Source organism: Ambystoma mexicanum, chromosome 2q (genome assembly GCF_040938575.1).
Source record: "Ambystoma mexicanum isolate Mex_15411 chromosome 2q, UKY_AmexF1_1, whole genome shotgun sequence".
Classification (NCBI taxonomy): domain Eukaryota; kingdom Metazoa; phylum Chordata; class Amphibia; order Caudata; family Ambystomatidae; genus Ambystoma; species Ambystoma mexicanum.
Window position 1 is genome coordinate 475,534,831 of NC_090924.1, and position 19,953 is coordinate 475,554,783.

Below are 19,953 nucleotides of genomic sequence, written 5' to 3' on the forward strand. Positions count from 1 at the left end.
CGCCCTGTATGCGGATGATATGCTTCTCTATCTACAACACCCAGCGACCAACCTACATTATATACTGGATGTGTTCGAGCATTATGCTGACCTTTCAGGGATGACAATAAATGTACAGAAGTCATGTCTATTCTTCATTGCAGGGTACAATGGGAGACCCCGGAGCATGTTACCTGAGTAACCAATTATATGGGAAATTGACACATTTAGATACCTAGGAGTAGACATTTTTCACAACCCTAAAGCAGAACATGTACAAAACACGTTAAAGGTGGTGAATAAAATAGAGAATTCCATGAAATTCTGGGCTAAACTGCCGCTTTCATTAATGGGAAGAGACGCACTGTTGAAAATGGTGGTGCTTCCGAGGGTGCTCCACTATTTTATGAATGTTCCATATAATATACCCAAAGTCCTCTTTAGGACATTGAACACTACTTCCCAGAGCTTTCTGTGGCACAATTCGAGATGCAGAAATTTGTTGGAGAAATTACAGAGGCCATATGAATAGGGAGGGATAAAAGTGCGAGATTTTGAGGGATATTTTGTGGTGTGCCAACTTCAGTTTGTCATATACTGGCTGCCAGACGATCTGACCCATCCATGACACTGAGTTACTTCAACCGGCATGCACCCCATTGTTTTTTGAAGGAGATGGTGTGGATCTCAGCATTACAGGATCCCAAGCCTGTTAGAAGATGAAACGATAGAAACATTCTATGACATCTCCGAAGGAGGACAGGCAATATCTAGACTATATGAGGTACTAATGGCAAGGCCAGACAGCAATCTAGTAAAGACCAGGAGAAGCTGGGAAGCAGATCTGCAAGAGCAATTTCCGGATGCAACTTGGGGCAGGACCATGGGATATCACAAGAAAGTGTCCAGAAATGCGAAGCTACAACTGATCCAACTATATGTCACTCACATAGCATACTTAACTCTGGAGAAAATTGCTAAATTCGGTAAAGCAACAGAACCGGCCTGTACGAAATGTGGTCTGACCAACGCAGACCTGGTGCATATGTTCTGGGCCTGCACAGAGATTCGGCTATATTAGGAGGGAGTGGCCCGGATCCTGACTAAAGTTGGCCTATCATCTGAGTCAATTTCTCCCATGGCGTGCTTGCTAGGAATCTTCCCAAGACCAAAGCATGCGTAGAGATACGATGATGGGTTCAAAGCAGTCCTGGGTACAATATATGTAGACAGTGTTAGAGGAATAGGCTGGGGGGAGAAGGAGAGGCCGGTGGAGGGAGGTATGAACAGACAACAATGCGATGTACCATTGGATGTTATTCACAATGTCTGTAAATTATGTTGTGGAAAATTAATTAAAATTGTTATTAAAAAAAAAATGACGCAGTGATCTATGCCTGGGTGACCCCAGTAGGGAGCCCTCTGTGGGGGTGGTTGAGGTGGATGGCATCAATGCAGCCAACTGCAGCTGCTGGCGCAGGAGATTGTTCGCCTCACGTATCTGTTCTGCATGCGCAAATTGGCACTCGCACAATTCGCTGTCTTGCTTCCCCGCTTATTGCACTGCTGAAGGCCTTGATGTGGCGGTTGTGTTCTCTGGCCATGCCCTCGATCTTCATCTGGCGTGCCTCCATCACATCCAGGTGTGCCATGACAACATTGGCAAGACCTGTTCCTGTGGATGGAGAGGCTGCCAGCAGATGAGCCATATGAGGGTGTGTCCTCATCCGCCACTGGTGTGTGTGTGCAGCAGCGGCGTGCACAGACATGTGGACTGTGGCTGTGAGTCTGCAAATGCTCAAGGGTCCCTTCGGGTGTGACCATTTGCTGCACTGGACTGTGTATTGGTGTTAACACGAATACAGCATGCTGCTTTTCACTGGATGAGGCACCCTCCTCTGGGGCGGTTGCACTCGTGGCAACCTCCACATCATGTGAGTACCCGGTGGCTTGTGTGCACCGAGGTGGCAAGCCCCTAGTGGCTTGTGTGCGCTGAGGTGGCGAGCACCTGGTGGCTTGTGTGTGCCAAGGTGATAAGCCCCTGGTGGCTTGTGTGCAGCGAGGTGGTGTGACACTGCTGTGGTGGGGTTGGTCCACCTGCCGGTCCCTTCTTGGAGTGATGGTGCTGGTAGAGGTGCGTCTGGGAACATGTTGGGATGGGCCTGCCTCCTCGTCATCCTTGTTGCCCTCGGATGATGCCTGCATGCCTCTAGGTGACATAGGGTATGGCATGAGGACAGAGCACCTCAAATTATTTTCATGCATTTCAGTGCGTAAATGGGGGGAGAGGGTTGTACAGGACAATTTCACTCATGCTTGGCCTGTTTTGTTTTCACAGTGTTGGTATTACCGATCCATACTACGTGAGGGGGGGAGAGCACAGTTTGAATTGTTGGCATAGCCATTTCATGCATATGATGCACATGCACAGCTGGCATGCCACAGTCAGTGAGGGGGGGTTGGTACTACACATGGCCACCTGACAAATGCTGTGCCCCCGCCATGGATGTGTGTGGCATGGTGCTTGTATGTGTCCATTTGCTACCCTACCCACAACTCTGGATCACAGGGGACACCTAGGTGCACTGGTACAAGGGTGCTGTCATGGGCAGCTGTGGTCGCTCCCACGCACTGCACCCACTCACAGTGCCCGGCTGTTGGGCATTCACACTGGGGATGGAGTGGTGGCCTAGTCACAATGCAATTTGCAAGGAGGGGTGACTCACCTTCAGCCTCCTGGGTGCTGGTGCGTACCTCTGCTCCTCCCACTCCCTCAATGGATGCCATGTCGATGAGGGTGGTGCACTGCTCCTCCTGTTGTGCCAGCTCAGGTGGTGGTGGTGGTGGCCTTCCCCCGGTCGCCATGCTCTCACTCCTGTGCTGTGCCAGGAGACCCCGGACATGGACCCGCAGGACGTTAAATTGCTTGCAGCAGTCCTCACCATCCCTGGGGACACAGCCCGCCACAGTGTCCCTCTCGATGATGTCTGCCCAGATGCGGTTATACCGCTGTGAGCCTGTCTGTTTCTTTTGGGGTCCATAGAGTTCATCCTGGTGGGAAATCACCTCCTCCATCAGTATTGTGAGTTCAGATTCAGAGAATTTAGGATTACACACCCTATCCAGGGCAGACTTGCCCCTCACACGCTCCTGGGACATTTTCTGGAATGTGTTGGAGTGGATGGCTTCCAAGGGCTCTGATTTTAGGTGGATTTTGATTTCCAAAATGGCTGTCGCTTTGTGTCCCGTTCCGGTGGTGATGCATTTTCCGCAGCGCTATTAACATACGCCAATAGCGCTAGCTGGCGACGCTAACGCAATGTTCGCTGATTTTTCGGGTTTTCAGCCACTATTACCGCCGAACGGTATTTGCGTCAATTCCTGGGCCGTGTGCACATGCCAGCCGACCCGTGATGGGGCATTGCTTGCACCACAACCCAGGCGGTTGACGCAAATAACACTCAATGGTATATGTGGCCAGATACTGCCCAACTTGTGAGGAGGCCCTAGAACTGGAAAGTACTCTAAACAGTGTTAGTAGGTAAACATTATATATTACTCCATGTATAGTACAGGAGGTCCATTCACATATGAAAGGTGGCATGTTAATATTAATTTTATATTATTACTATTTCTTTTCTCTTAATAATTGTATCTATAAATAACAATAATTGCGAGAAACAGAAATTCAGTACCCATACTTTAAACTCAATACACTTTGTAGTTGCCAGTAATCATCTGGCTGTAGTCATTCAATTGAATTAAATAGACAGAAATAAATCTAAGGTAAAATGAAAGGCCAGGAGTTGAGTAGGGTGTCCCTCATGACATGGAGACATCTAACATTCCTAGCCCCTTTTCAGAAGCTCATCTTGTCCATTGGTCCTTTGGTCCTATTGTCACTGAGGTTGTTCTCCTCTGGTCCGTTGCACCTTTCGTCCCTGAATGCTCTGGTGAGTGGCTCTCCTCTGGTCTGTCACACCTCTGGTCCTTGGCTGCTCTGGTAAGTTGCTCTCCTAAAGTCGGTCGCACCCACTGGTCCTTGGCTGTTCTGGTGAATTGCTCTACTCTGGTCCGTAGCACCTCTGGTCATTGGCTGCTCTGGTGAGTTGCTCTCCTCAGGTCCTTGGCATCGTTGTGAGTTGCATTTTAGTCCATCGCTCCACTGGTCCTTGGCTCCTCAATTTATCACTGGCAAAAACAAATTGCAGCAGAATGCATTTTCTGTGTGCTTTTAATGTCTAAAGGGAACAATAGCACAATTCTAGCTGGTGGACGTGGGTGTGACTAGCAGAGGAGCACAAGGCTACACCATTTTGTCCCTGAAATCCATAAATCTGCCTCATTGTAAGGGCTTCCATAATTTGGAGGAGCAGAACAGGAGGATTGATTAGTATATCGGGTAGTTTTGACAGTGCCTCAGAAGTATGTCTTCTGTTGTCACTTAATGGTACCTTCCAACACTCCTGCTTGTGTTTAATCGGCAAGCCCTGCCTCCACTCCAAGTGTGGAGGTTCACTTCCCTTATGGTTTATCCGAGGGCAGGGATTGATTGTACATAGTATGTTACTATTTACTCTGCAGGAATTAGTCATAGCAATTGTGCTTTGGCCTTCTGTGCCGTTGGCTGGTAAATGGACGCACGGCTGGCATTGCAATACATTTGAGGAAATGGTGCACGACTGAGCAATCCTTGTTATCTAGGCGAGACATGGTTAGACTAATGCTTCGATTTAATGTGTTAACTGGCTGGGCTTTCTTGAATGGATACATTTGTGTATGGGGTGTCTTTGCCAGAGTCTGTCTGCTGTGGGGCAGGCTACTCTTCAGTGATCTCTCTAGCTGTGGCGCATGATTGGGGATTTAGGGGAGGTGGGCAGTGGGGTATTTTTGGTCCTCTTTGATTGCACCACTGCTATCTGTGACCACATCCCTTGGTGCATTTTCAGTGCTTGCTGCCGTTGTCCCTTTGTGTTTGTCATTGGCTGTTGAATAAGCATGTTTTTAGTCATTTCCTGAAGGTGAGGTGGTGTTCTGTGTTTCTAATTTCTTTGGGCATAATATTCCATAGGTTAGCAATTAGGCGTAGCAATGTTGTTCCTCCGAATGTCCTCTTTTCTTATTGTTTTGTCTCTATTTGTATTTGATTTAAGGTCCCTTCTTGGCTGGTAGTGGCTGATCTTTGCCTGGTGGAATTTGTCTCCTTGTCTGTGTAAGGATTTGTGGGCAAAGCATAGGGCTTTGAATTTGATGCATTGTTTTACTGGTAATCAATGAAGGCTTCTCAGAACTGTAGTGATGTGGTCTCTTCTGTTTAATCTCAGGAGAATCCCGGCTGCAGTGTTTAGGACTCATTGGAGTTTTTTGGTGAGTCATTCCGGCATTCCTAGGTAGAGACTGTTTGCGTAGTCAATGCTTGTCAATATCATGGATATGATTGTAAGGGTTCTGTGTGGAAAAGAGAGGTATGGTAGCAACACCCTGAGGCGTCTGAGGAGATAGAAGCATATTTTTGTGATTGCGTTGACTTGCGGTTCCAGTGATAGTCCCTTGTCCATGAGTATTCCTAGATTGTTTACCTCATTGGAAGTTTTTTCGATTGTGTTACCATTCCTTTCAGCCAGTCCAGTTGTGGGTTGGTTGGGTTGCTTTCTGGGGGTGAGACCATTATTCCTGTTTTGGCTGGGTTCAATTTGAGGTTGTTCGTTTTTATCCAATTGTTGATGTCTGTGAGACAGTTGTTGAGGCTGTTGTTTGGTTCCTGGATTGTGATCATCTTCACAATCAGTTGTGTGTCATCTGCGTAGTTGTAGGAGGTCAGTCTGTTGGTTCAAATTAATTTCATCAGGGGGACATGTAGATGTTGAAGAGAAGGGGTGAGAGGCTGGATCCCTGTGGAACTGCGCAGGAGATGTTTTTGGTTATTGAGGTGAAAGGTGGTAAGTAGGTTCTTTCAGTTCGAGCTGTGAGAACGCAGGTAAGCCACCTTAGGGTGGATTCTTGAATGCCACATTCCATCTTTTTATTAGTGTTGCGTAGCTAATTGTGTTGAATGCCGCGGATATGTCCAGTTGTATTAGGGCAGATTGGGTGGCATTGTCTGCATTTATTTTCAGCTCATCCCATATCGATAGGAGTGCTGATTCTGTTCCTCTCATTGGTCTGAAGCCAACTTGTGAATGGTAGAGTGGTCTGTTTGTTTCAACGTATTTAAGTAGGATCTTGTATACATGGTTTTCCAAGGTCTGTAGTTGCTTGGATCTTCTGCAATTTCAACCTCATTTTTGTCGGTGGTTTGATGTATGCTGATTTTAAGGAGTTTGGTACAGTTCCTGTGTTTAGTGATTGGTTCATTAGGTGCCAGAAGTGTTTCTGTGAGGTTTTGTGCTTTAGAATTTCTTTGAAGATGTCCGGGGGCATGGGCCACTTGGAGATCCTTTGAGGTTGGTGTCCTTCATAAGTGTGGAAAATTGTCTTTGGTTATGGGTTCGCAGGAGGTGAGTCTTGATGTAGTCAGTGCTTAGCCCATTGTATCTGCTTCCGTGTAGTAATTTCTTTTACTTTGAGCACAGTTGATTTGTATGATCTGAGTTGTCTTTTGTATTTTATTTTGTTCTCTCCATATTTTTTCCATTTTGCAGTTGTTTTTTAAGTTGTTTCAGCTCTTCTGTGGACCATTTTGTGGCAAGTTTGTTTGGTGTGGCTTTGATTAGACAGTATAGGGCCTCAGTGATCCAGAGACTGAGTATGTTTTCTGCTAAGTCTGTGGTTGTTTCGTTTGGCTCTGTGTTGTTAGGTTGGGTTGATTCTAGCAGATCTGGTAAGGACTCCAGGTCTAGGCTCTTCTGGTTTCATTTCTTGGTGGCATGCAGTATTGCCTTTCTGGCCGGTATGTGGGTTTGGAGTTTGATGTAGAATGGTATCAGGTAGTGGTCGCTCCATGCCATCAGTGTTGAGGTGAATGTGTAGAGTCCCTCTGTGCAGAAGGTTTTGTCCAAGGTGTGTCCTGTGTTGTGGGTGGATCACTTTACTATTTGCTTGAAGTTGAGTGTTTCCAGGAGTGGACAGAGTGAGTTCGATAAGGTTTTGTTTTATTTTTCAAACCAGATGTTGAAGTCTCCGAGTATGACTAGGCTGTCATGGTAGGTTGATAATATGGTGATGGAGACTGCTAGTTTCGTTGCAAAGTTTGGGTTATAGGACAGCAGTCTGTAGCTCAGGAGGAACAATATATTGGCTTGGTTGGTGAGTTCGATCTTGATGAAGGATTCATAGTCTTCAATGTTGGTTGATTCTGCCTCCTGTTTGGTTTTCTCTTTTGGCGTGTATTAATTTGAAGTTCTCCGGTTTGGCTTCATGCACGATGGAATTGTAGTTGTCAGATAACCAAGTTTATGTGAGAAAGAGAGCGTCTGTGCCTCCCTCGCTTAGGAGGTCGTGGATTTATGTTGAGTGGGTTAGCATTTATCTAACTTTGAGCAGACTACTGCGTAGTTTGTGCATTTTCCCTTGTGGGTTGTTTAATCTTTTGTCTGTCTGAGTCAGTGCACCCTAGGTTGGGTTTCCATTGCTGGATGGTTCTCTCCGGGTTGTGCTTGTTGGGAGGAGTTGTTCTTGGGTGCTCCATCTCATCATCGAGTAGTATGATTAGGGTGATGGCAGGGTTGTTTGGTTTTGGTTTGTTCTGGTTGGTGAGTTGTGTCGGTGTCCATCCTTTGATCCAGTCTTTGGTAAAGTAGGGCGTGTTGAAAGTAATGGATTCAAGTTTGTCCCTGGTTATTGTTGGTGTGTTATCCATTGTGTTCTCTGGGTTGGGGTGGGTTTTTTTTTGGAATGCTGGGTTTGGTGTCTCGATTGTGTCAACATGTTATTCGGTTCTTGCATGTAGGTTTGTTGCTAATTGTTTGTTATCTCTTAGAAAGGAGCCATATGTGGAGAGGTATTGAGAGATGTAGTACGTGTTAGCTCTATTCTTTGTCTCTATCCTTAGTCCATTTGGCTTTATATTCACTAGGGTTTTTGGTTTTGTGAAATCTTGATGATGTGTTCCTTCATGTGCGATTGAGGTCTCCTTCCTGTTTCTGTTTCCCATTCTAGTTTCTCTATCTTTCTTGTGGTGAGGCATGGTGTGGTGTTTTTGAGTTGTGGGTTGAAATTCTTGGAGCCGGTGTCCTCTTGTGTTGGCTTGCTTCCTTGTCCCTGGAGTTGTTTCTTCACTATTTGTAGTTTAATTTGTGGATGATGTGTAAGTTTGTAGTTAGTTGTCACTTGTAATTGAATACATTGTGGGTTGTGGGACTATGGGTGTGAGCCCTCGTGGTTTGGTAATTTACCGATTTTCCTTTATGGCTCTGTGTGGTTTTGGTGCCCTTTAGGGATTGTGGTGGTCTGGGTGTGTAGTACTGTGGTTGTTGTTGTAGGGCACTGCAGTGTTCAGCCCCATGGCTGATTGATGTTGAGCTGCACGGTACTGCCCTGGCTAACTTTGGGTGGTTGGGTGTTGGGGTTGGCTCTGGGTGAAACACAGTTCAGCACCAATAACAGAGGCTAACTCTGGTGGAAGGACCTTTGAGTCTCGCTATGGGGCGCAGTTCAGATCAGCACATATGAGGCATATGCAGGGTTTTTGCAGGCAGGGAGGTGTGCACTCTGTGATTGCAGCGCAGTAAGTACAATCGCTAACTATAGGGTGTAGCAGAGTATGGCCACCTGAGACAGTTGGACCACACGCAGAAAAAGGCCACCTGACACAAGCATTTTAATTGCACAGTATGGACACCTGACAAAATAAATCTGAATGCAGAGTAAGGTTATCTGAATGAAGACCGAAACTGCCCGCCTGGCACAACTAGGCTAAATGCAGAATATTTGGCCTAGGCCAAAAGCGGGGACATGGCCACTGCACCCAATTAAGCCGAAGACAAAATAAGGCTGCCTAAAAGCAGAGCTCGTAGCAGTGTGAGGTGTCCCTGGGATTTGAGACTCATAGTAGCGGAGGGAGGCACCACTATCAAAGATACCCAGTAGTGGCAAAATGCACCTAGATTCAAGATACACAGTAGTGGGGAAATGCATCCAGATTCATAAAGCTTACATGGATAAAACAGTACAAAGAAAGAACACCCAGCTATACAGTAGGTCAGATGCAGGATAGGATGGTTAGGTATTAGAAGTGGTGGGGTTTTACTGGAGTACAGTATTTGCTGCACTCCCCTCCCAGACCACACTTACCTGGAATGGAAAACTATAAGTCCCAGAATGCAAAATAATACAAGCATAACACATCTCCTACTTTATTTGGCACTTTAGGACACACACACAAACTAAAATAAGTTGTATAATAAACACATTTAGGTAGGGAGATTTATTGTCACAAACTTCGAGCTCATTGTTAAGCAAGATGTTAAGCAAATTCGTCCTAAAAGCAAAAATGTTTTGCTTGTCAAACTAGTAGACATAACGGATATCAACTAATCTCTAAACATTAGGTTAATTGTGTTGCTCACTTTAACAGTCACTGATTTGCTAGGTTCAGGTGGAAATGTCTCATCACACACGAGAAGCCTTCTGCTGATAAGAAAAGAAATGTTTGCAAGGTCGTTAACGTGCTGGTTGCATAGCCGCAGACTGTTTGTGTGTGTGTGTGTCTCAGACTCAGAGCGCCTTTGAAAATGGTTAGTGCTTGATCATCTGTGGCAGGAGAAAAAATGCATCCAGAACGCTCCTTCTGAGCCTTTATAGGTATGTGTCAAGACCGGTGGGGGGGTCTGTACTTCCGCTCTCTATATGGTAGAGGAGAGGCACAGAGGACCCCAGCCAAGATTCTCTAATACGGTAGCTATGGACGAGCAATCAAGGCCTAGCTTCTCAGGAGGTGATGCAGGCTGGTTCTTAAGTACAGTGTATCCCCAAGCCCCCACAAAGGAATGTCCACACACTGTATTACTGAAAACACAGTCTTTATATAATTAATATTCAAGGGTTATGTACACTTATCACAACAACGCACTTTGTGCTCAGGAAAACCAATAATGATAAATATCTACAATTCTAAAGTGGTACCACTAATATTAGACCTCATAACAGTGCATTCACAATACTCTAGCAATGGCACGCAGATCAATAAGCAGGAAACCAGCAAATAGAGAGAGGAGAGATAACAGAGGGTTGAAACAATAGGCAGAATACTGGCCCCTACCACTGGACACAGTTCTGTGTGGAGATCCCCCCACCTGGGCAACCTGTAAAATAAAGAGATATAACACAAGCCCAGTCCATATATTGTTCAACAGTCTTATTCTCTCCTACAATGTTTTTACCCCCCCAATGTACCTGGTGGAGTCGAGTTCTTCGAAGAGGCGTCGACAGATCCTTCTTGAATGACCCCCTTTAAAGCAGGAGTCACGGATCGTCGAGAGGCGTCGAGAAACGTCGAAGACCTCGGGGTTCGGCGACGGGGAATCGACGGCCCTTCTTGAATGCCTTCCCTTTCAAGCGGGAGGCACGGGGCGTCGAACGTCCGTCGACAAACGAGGTAGAACGATGTCGAAGAGGCGGCAGCTTCGTCCGAGCTGTGCTCGTCGGCGTCGGGGCGTCGGCGTCCTGCAAGGCGGAGGTGTGCGGGGCACTTCGATGACAATAGTTCTGGACCACAAAGATTGTAGAGACGGGAGCCCAGCAAGGGCGTCGAGTCGCTCGAGTCTTTGGGATCGTGAGGTGGCGGGAAACCCACCGGCGGATTCTCCTCTGCGCGTTGGTCGTCCTCGACTTTCTCCGGCAGGGCAAAAGCGGTCGACGGTGCGGACGAGGGAGTCCTTCGAGTCAAATGTTCTTAGGCAAGGAGCGGACGGCTCCGGTCGTCAGCGGCTCGGCGTCAAGTGGTTCCCCCGGCTGGGCAACACAACTTCGACGGGCCTCCAGCGGTTGCACAGACCTGCGAACCCTGGTCGACGGCAATGGACTTCGACAGCGTCGATGTCCGGGTGCTTTACTTCGGTCTCCTCGGCAGTCCCCTTCTCCGGTCGGCAGCCTTTCGATGGTCTGGCGTCCAGGGAGCTTCGGCGAAGATTCAGCGGTGCTCGATGGTCCCTCGGAGCACGGGAAGAGGGCGCCTTACCAGGTCCTCTCTCGGGTCAGTCCTCGACGATTTCGACAACCTTCAGTTCCGTCGAAGCAAATGCCACAGCAAGTCTTCTTCTTCCAGCTGGACGTCGAGGATCAGCAAATCCAGTTACTCTTGAGTGGAGACTCAGCTTCTGAATGCTTCTGAACAATTTCCAGTGGTGAGAGGTCCCCAGATATACTATTCTGTCTCTCATCCACACTGCTGGCACACACACAGCAGCCAATCACACAGAAGGGCATTCATGCAGTCAGTCAGCCAATCAGGCACACAGTGCATTCAGGCCACACTCCTCCCTTTCAGACACTCACAACAAGGAATGTGGATTGGGACAAGTACCCAGCCATTCAACACTACACACTGCATTCAGGCCAGTTTCGGGCAGGGCTGTCTCAGTCTTTGTCTCTCATGCCAGAAACCAGACAACCACAACAAGGAGTGTATATTGGTCACACACTCCATTCACCCAGGTCCCACCCACAGGAGGTACCCACAACATACAGTCACTGGGAAGGCTCCAGTCAGTCTAGCTGGGCCTTCACAACAACACCATATATGGAACTTCCACCCAACAGCCAGTCAGGGGGAAGGGACAGAGTCAGGGCTTCCCAGGACTTTGGGAAAAACAAGATAACAGGCAATAGAAAGCAAGAGGCCACAGGGGCCATCTTGTTTCCTATCAGGAATCAACTGATTCCAATGGCAGGGCCTGGGTGTCCCAAAATGGAGGACACCCAGAGCACCTGTCAAATTCAGCATGGAGCTGCCACCAGCCCATACCCTGCTCTGTGGGCCACCCACAGGTGCCCAAAAACATACACTAGGGGCACAGGGTTGTACCCCTACCCATGGGTGCCATAAGGGTATCCCATGGGTCTGTTCACCAAACCAAAAGAGAGCTGCACTGCCAGGAGTCCCTCATGGACTCCTGGGCAGAAAACATGACAGAACACACGGTAAAAACAGAAAAAGGACAAGGATTCAGAGGCCCTGTCCCTCAGATGCATTTCCGGCATCACAGTCGCCCCCCCCAGACTGAGGTGGAGGGTGCCTAATCTCCCACGGGATAGACACCCTCATCCAGACGGTCGACATACCTTCTGGAAAGGCCATCTGCATTATCGTGACTCTTCCCTGGTCTGTGCTCTATGGTGAAGTCTAGCCCTTGTAGGCTAATCGACCACCTGAGCAATTTCGGATTCTCACCCTTCATCTGCATAAGCCACTTCAGGGGCTTATGATCTGTTTGGACCTTGAAGGTGGACCCCGTAAGGTAGGGCCTAAAACGCCTAAGGCTCCAAACTATACTAAAACATTCCTTTTCAACAGTAGCCCACCTAAGTTCTCTACCCTTGAGTTGTCTACTGATGAATATGATAGGATGTTCTCTCCCTTTGTCATCTAACTGGGACAAGACAGCTCCAATTCCGGTGTCGCAGGCATCTGTCTGGACGATAAAGGGTCGGCTGTAGTCAGGCGCACTCAACACAGGTGCCCTACACAGACTTTCTTTCAAGCCATCAAAGGCCCTCTGACAGTCTTCAGTCCAATTAACCTTCCTAGGCTGTTTGGGTGAAGTTAGAGCTGTCAGGGGTGCAGCTATGGTTCCATAGTCTGCCATGAAATTGCGATAGTACCCAGTGAGGCCCAAAAAGGCTCTCACCTGGGTTTGAGTAGTGGGAGTCTCCCAGTTCTGTACGTCCTGTACTTTACTGGAGAGAGGTTGGATTTGACCCCCTCCTACCTCATGACCAAGATAGGTAACTTTCCCCTGAGCTATCTGGCACTTGGTGGCCTTGATAGTGAGGTTAGCCCTTTTCAAGGCCTGCAACACCTTATCCAGATGTGTCAAATGCTCTTCCCAGGTGGAACTGTAGACGGCAATGTCGTCTAAGTAAGCCACACAAAAGGCTTCCAGCCCACTGAGCGCATGGTTGACCAATCTCTGGAAGGTGGCAGGGGCATTCTTCAACCCAAAGGGCATGACCCTAAACTGGTAGAGTCCCTCAGGTGTGGAGAATGCCGTCTTTTCCTTGGCATGGTCCGTCAGAGCTATTTGCCAATAGCCTGAGGTAAGGTCAAAGGTGCTCACAAATTTGGCAGCACCTATAGTGTCCACGAGCTCATCAGCCCTGGGCAATGGGTGCGCGTCAGTTTTGGTGACGGCATTGACTCCTCGGTAGTCCACACAGAACCTCCAATCCTTGGTACCCGCCGGGGAACTTGCCTTGGGGACAAGGACCACTGGACTGGACCAGGGACTGGTGGAGGGTTCAATAACACCCAGATCCAACATCTTGGCGACCTCAGCCTGGATGTGGTTTTTGACGGTATCTGACATACGATAGCTCCTGCTTTTGACAGGCACACTGTCACCAGTGTCAATTTTGTGCTTACACCACGGTGTAAGGCCCGGTGTCAGTGAAAACAGAGGGGCATACTGCTGGAGCAAAGCCCGGCAGGCCCTCTGCTGCTCTGTTGTCAAATCGGGAGAGAGTTGTACTCCCTCCACTGAGCCATCCTGAGGGTTGCTAAGCAGCAAATCAGGAAGGGGCTCACTCTCATCCTCTTCTTGCCCTGAAGCTAGCAAGAGACATGAGACCTCTGCTCGCCTGTGGAAAGGCTTGAGCCTGTTGACATGGAATACCTGGGGGGCTACCCCAGAGGCTCCCATGTCCACCAGATAATTGACTTCGCCCATCTTGGAGATGATCCTGAAGGGTCCAGTCCACTTGTCTGCCAAAGCTCTAGGCTTGGTAGGCTCCATCACAAGGATTTCCTGTCCCGGAGTCCAATCCACTTGCGAAGCTTTCAGGTCATGCCAGTACTTATTCAATTCCTGGCTGGCCTTGAGATTTGCTGTTGCCTGACCCATCATTTGTGTCATCCTCCGCCTGAGGCCTAACACATAGTCCCCCACTTGCTTGGCGGGACCTGGAGGGGTGGCTTCCAAGCCTTCTCGGATCAAGGCGAGGGGCCCCCTCACGGGATGTCCAAAGAGTAACTCAAAGGGGCTGAAACCAACACCCTCTTGAGGTACCTCTCTGTAAGCAAACAGCAGGCGTGGCAGGAGGAGATCCCATTTCCTCCTTAGGGGCTCTTCCAAAGCACCTAGCATGCCCTTGAGAGTTTTGTTAAATCTCTCAACCAGACCATTGGTCTGGGGGTGGTAAGAGGTGGAGAACTTGTAGGTTACCCCGCACTCTTTCCACATGGTTTTCATGTAACTAGACATGAAGTTGGATCCTCGGTCAGAGACAACCTCCTTGGGGAATCCAACACGGGTGAAAATGCCCAGGAGAGCCCTGGCAACCACCTTGGCAGTAACAGTCCGAAGGGGTATTGCCTCAGGGTACCTGGTGGCATGATCTACCAAGACCAGGATGAACCGATGTCCACCTGAAGTGGGAGGGTCAAGGGGACCGACGATGTCGATGCCCACCCTCTCAAATGGTGTGCCAACCACTGGTAATGGCTGCAGTGGGGCAATGACCCTGCCTCCAGTCTTGCCAGACAACTGACAAGTTGGGCAGGTCCTGCAGTGGGACTCCACCTCTACTCCCATCCGTGGCCAGTAGAAATGGGCAGAGAGCCTCTGCTTAGTCTTCTTGGTCCCAAGATGACCAGCCAAGGGCACCTCATGCGCCAACTGCAGTAGGAAGGGCCTGTAAACCTGGGGTACCACCAACCTCTTGCGGGCACCAGGTTCGGGCTTAGTGGGCTCACTAACAAGGAGCTCACCCTCCCAATAAATCTTGAATGTCCTAGGCACTTCACCTTGTGCCTGGGACAGGGCCTGTTTCCTCAGGCCCTCGAGAGAGTGGCACTCTCTCTGTCCCTTACAGAAGTCTGCCCGGGAGGGTCCCCCTTCAGCTAACAAGCATTGAAGGTCGGGATGATCCTCCGGGTTGAGAACCTCTCCCACAGGAGAGTCTTCTGTCTCTTCTCCCACAGGAGTTGAGTTTGGGTTTTCCGCTGGACCCAGCCCGTCCGGAGCATGGATCCCAATGGGTGCTGTCGGAACAGCAGGAAGAGAAGGTGTTCCCTCCACAGAGGTGGCCTTCTTGGTCTTCCTTCTTCTTGCCTTAGGCCTCGCCTTTGGCTCGGGTACCTGACTCACAGCCAGACCCGGTGTCACCTGTGACCTAGTGACTGCAGCAGCAGTCATGGGAAGACCATCCGAGATCAACCCCAACTCTACTAAATCATTTCCTAACAGAATGTTAGCAGGGACATTGTCCTGAACCAGGACAGGAAGCTTTGCTGTCTTGTCTCCAATCATGAGTGTGACTAGGGCTACAGGCGATAATTTGGGAGGCCCACCAGCTAACCTGGTGGTTCTCAGAGGAGCACCTACATAGTCCTCTGGCTTGAGCAGGGTCCTGTCCACCACTGTCATGCTTGCCCCAGTGTCTCTCAAACCAGTAGAAGGCTGGCCATTCAAGAGGACACTTCTCAAAAACCTACGGGTGTTCTGCGGGATAGTTGCCAGTACTTCTGCGTACTGGTCCCAGGCCCCAAGGGACACTAAGGAAATCTCTACCGGAGCACCAAATGTGATTCCTGTAGAGGAGGGGAGGACAGTGGCCTCCACCTCAGCCACGGGGTAAGGGTAGGTCAGGCTGACAGCCTGTACTCCAAGTGCCTTACCTTTACACTTGGGGTCACCCCTTTTGTGATCCAGAGCCCCACAATCCCAACAAGTGCCAGGAGTGCGGGGTACGGTACTGGAACCACTGGGAACCTGCTTTGCAGCAGGTGGACCACTACTCTTATTCCCACCCACAGAGGACTTATCCCCACTAGATTTTTGGGTCTTAGGAGAGGAAGGTTTTGGTTTACCCGACTGTGATTGCTTTTGGGACTCCTCAGCTTTCTGAGAGGTCCCCTTTTCTTTGTCCTTGTCCATCCCACTGGAGTCCTTAGGGGACACCCGGTGGGAGACCCACTTGTCAGCCAACCTAGCCAGCTTAAAGGGGTCCAAAATGTTCTGGTCAGCCACATACTGACGCAGCTCTGGTGAACAGGCTTCAGAAAAATGCTCAAAAAACAAGAGGTGGGACAACTCAACAAAAGTTTTCACCTTGTAACCGTAAATCCACCCCATCATGTTCATGTGCGCAGTACTCACCCAGTCAACCCAAGACACATTCTCTCTTTTCTTAAAATCCCTGAACCTTTTAAGGTATTGGGTAGGTGTCTTGCCAAACTTGGCAATCAAAGCAGACTTCATACACTCATACTGACCCCTTTCCTCCACACTCAGCTTCAGAATACAGTCATATCCAGTTTGAGGCACTCTGCTTAACAAACACTTAGCCCAATCTCTTTTATCTACATCATGAATTGCACAAGCCATTTCAAACGCTTCAATCCATTGGAGGATATCTGAACCCTCCACAAACACACCAACCAAATCTTTCATAAACTTGGTGGCTGGGGACCTGCCACTCTCAATTGGTCTAGCTGAAGTCTCCACTCTAGCTCTCTCTAGCTGGATTCTCTGACATTCAGTGTCCTTGTCTTTGAGCGCAAGATCCCTATTCTTGAGTTCCACTTGCTGTGCCAGCTCCTCTTTCTTAAGCTCAGCTTCTATTTCCAACTTGCGATATTCAAAGGCCAATTTCATCCTTAATAACTCAAGTTCCATGGAATTGCTGGGGTTTGGAACAGAGGCAGCAGGAATGGTGGCATTCCCAGAAACAGATTCAGCGACAACCCCAGGGGCAGAGTCCTCACTGGTTGCATCCCCCCCTTCATCAAGGGTTTCACCATCAGTCTGGTAGTCCACCAGGGCAGCTATCAGCTCAGCCCTAGACTTATCCACAAAGTCCAACTCCCTGGCTTCACAAGCACTCTGGAGAGCCTCTAAGCTCATCCGAGTCAATTTACCATTTGCAATGGGCTCCATTGCCTGTAATGCAGTTATTTGGTACACACCCAAACCTTAATCTAATAAAGTGCGGATATTTTGTAAGTGGCACGGTTATACACTGAGTCTTAAAACCATAAGCATCCCACCGCTGCCACCAGCTTGTCAAGACCGGTGGGGGGGTCTGTACTTCCGCTCTCTATATGGTAGAGGAGAGGCACAGAGGACCCCAGCCAAGATTCTCTAATACGGTAGCTATGGACGAGCAATCAAGGCCTAGCTTCTCAGGAGGTGATGCAGGCTGGTTCTTAAGTACAGTGTATCCCCAAGCCCCCACAAAGGAATGTCCACACACTGTATTACTGAAAACACAGTCTTTATATAATTAATATTCAAGGGTTATGTACACTTATCACAACAACGCACTTTGTGCTCAGGAAAACCAATAATGATAAATATCTACAATTCTAAAGTGGTACCACTAATATTAGACCTCATAACAGTGCATTCACAATACTGTAGCAATGGCACGCAGATCAATAAGCAGGAAACCAGCAAATAGAGAGAGGAGAGATAACAGAGGGTTGAAACAATAGGCAGAATACTGGCCCCTACCACTGGACACAGTTCTGTGTGGAGATCCCCCCACCTGGGCAACCTGTAAAATAAAGAGATATAACACAAGCCCAGTCCATATATTGTTCAACAGTCTTATTCTCTCCTACAATGTTTTTACCCCCCCAATGTACCTGGTGGAGTCGAGTTCTTCGAAGAGGCGTCGACAGATCCTTCTTGAATGACCCCCTTTAAAGCAGGAGTCACGGATCGTCGAGAGGCGTCGAGAAACGTCGAAGACCTCGGGGTTCGGCGACGGGGAATCGACGGCCCTTCTTGAATGCCTTCCCTTTCAAGCGGGAGGCACGGGGCGTCGAACGTCCGTCGACAAACGAGGTAGAACGATGTCGAAGAGGCGGCAGCTTCGTCCGAGCGGTGCTCGTCGGCGTCGGGGCGTCGGCGTCCTGCAAGGCGGAGGTGTGCGGGGCACCTCGATGACAATAGTTCTGGACCGCAAAGATTGTAGAGACGGGAGCCCAGCAAGGGCGTCGAGTCGCTCGAGTCTTTGGGATCGTGAGGTGGCGGGAAACCCACCGGCGGATTCTCCTCTGCGCGTTGGTCGTCCTCGACTTTCTCCGGCAGGGCAAAAGCGGTCGACGGTGCGGACGAGGGAGTCCTTCGAGTCAAATGTTCTTAGGCAAGGAGCGGACGGCTCCGGTCGTCGGCGGCTCGGCGTCAAGTGGTTCCCCCGGCTGGGCAACACAACTTCGACGGGCCTCCAGCGGTTGCACAGACCTGCAAACCCTGGTCGACGGCAATGGACTTCGACAGCGTCGATGTCCGGGTGCTTTACTTCGGTCTCCTCGGCAGTCCCCTTCTCCGGTCGGCAGCCTTTCGATGGTCTGGCGTCCAGGGAGCTTCGGCGAAGATTCAGCGGTGCTCGATGGTCCCTCGGAGCACGGGAAGAGGGCGCCTTACCAGGTCCTCTCTCGGGTCAGTCCTCGACGATTTCGACAACCTTCAGTTCCGTCGAAGCAAATGCCACAGCAAGTCTTCTTCTTCCAGCTGGACGTCGAGGATCAGCAAATCCAGTTACTCTTGAGTGGAGACTCAGCTTCTGAATGCTTCTGAACAATTTCCAGTGGTGAGAGGTCCCCAGATATACTATTCTGTCTCTCATCCACACTGCTGGCACACACACAGCAGCCAATCACACAGAAGGGCATTCATGCAGTCAGTCAGCCAATCAGGCACACAGTGCATTCAGGCCACACTCCTCCCTTTCAGACACTCACAACAAGGAATGTGGATTGGGACAAGTACCCAGCCATTCAACACTACACACTGCATTCAGGCCAGTTTCGGGCAGGGCTGTCTCAGTCTTTGTCTCTCATGCCAGAAACCAGACAACCACAACAAGGAGTGTATATTGGTCACACACTCCATTCACCCAGGTCCCACCCACAGGAGGTACCCACAACATACAGTCACTGGGAAGGCTCCAGTCAGTCTAGCTGGGCCTTCACAACAACACCATATATGGAACTTCCACCCAACAGCCAGTCAGGGGGAAGGGACAGAGTCAGGGCTTCCCAGGACTTTGGGAAAAACAAGATAACAGGCAATAGAAAGCAAGAGGCCACAGGGGCCATCTTGTTTCCTATCAGGAATCAACTGATTCCAATGGCAGGGCCTGGGTGTCCCAAAATGGAGGACACCCAGAGCACCTGTCAAATTCAGCATGGAGCTGCCACCAGCCCATACCCTGCTCTGTGGGCCACCCACAGGTGCCCAAAAACATACACTAGGGGCACAGGGTTGTACCCCTACCCATGGGTGCCATAAGGGTATCCCATGGGTCTGTTCACCAAACCAAAAGAGAGCTGCACTGCCAGGAGTCCCTCATGGACTCCTGGGCAGAAAACATGACAGAACACACGGTAAAAACAGAAAAAGGACAAGGATTCAGAGGCCCTGTCCCTCAGATGCATTTCCGGCATCACAGTATGTACGTTCAAAAATAAGCAATGGCAATGCCAACAGTTTGGGCTTTTATGTAGGCTTGGGAAAGGCACTTTCAGGCACTGCCGTAGCGGTATTAACTGGCATTGATGCTGCAGATGAAAAGTGGTGCAATTACTTGGGAATCTAATAGCAGTGCCCGGCAAATGCCTAATACCTATACACATGCAAACATTGTTGGCTTTGCAAATGCTTGTTTTTAACAGGACTTTAGTCAAGGTCAGGCATAGTGCTTATAAATCGAGTGGCTGGATGCAGACCTGTTTAAGACATTTTATTACAACAGTCACAGGTTTGCAACGCCAATTAAGTAATAAAATCCCAGAAGACTGCTTTGAAAAAACACTGGCAGGCACTTTGAGGGCAAAGTTTGATGGTAAGACTTGATTGAAGCGAGCTCAAA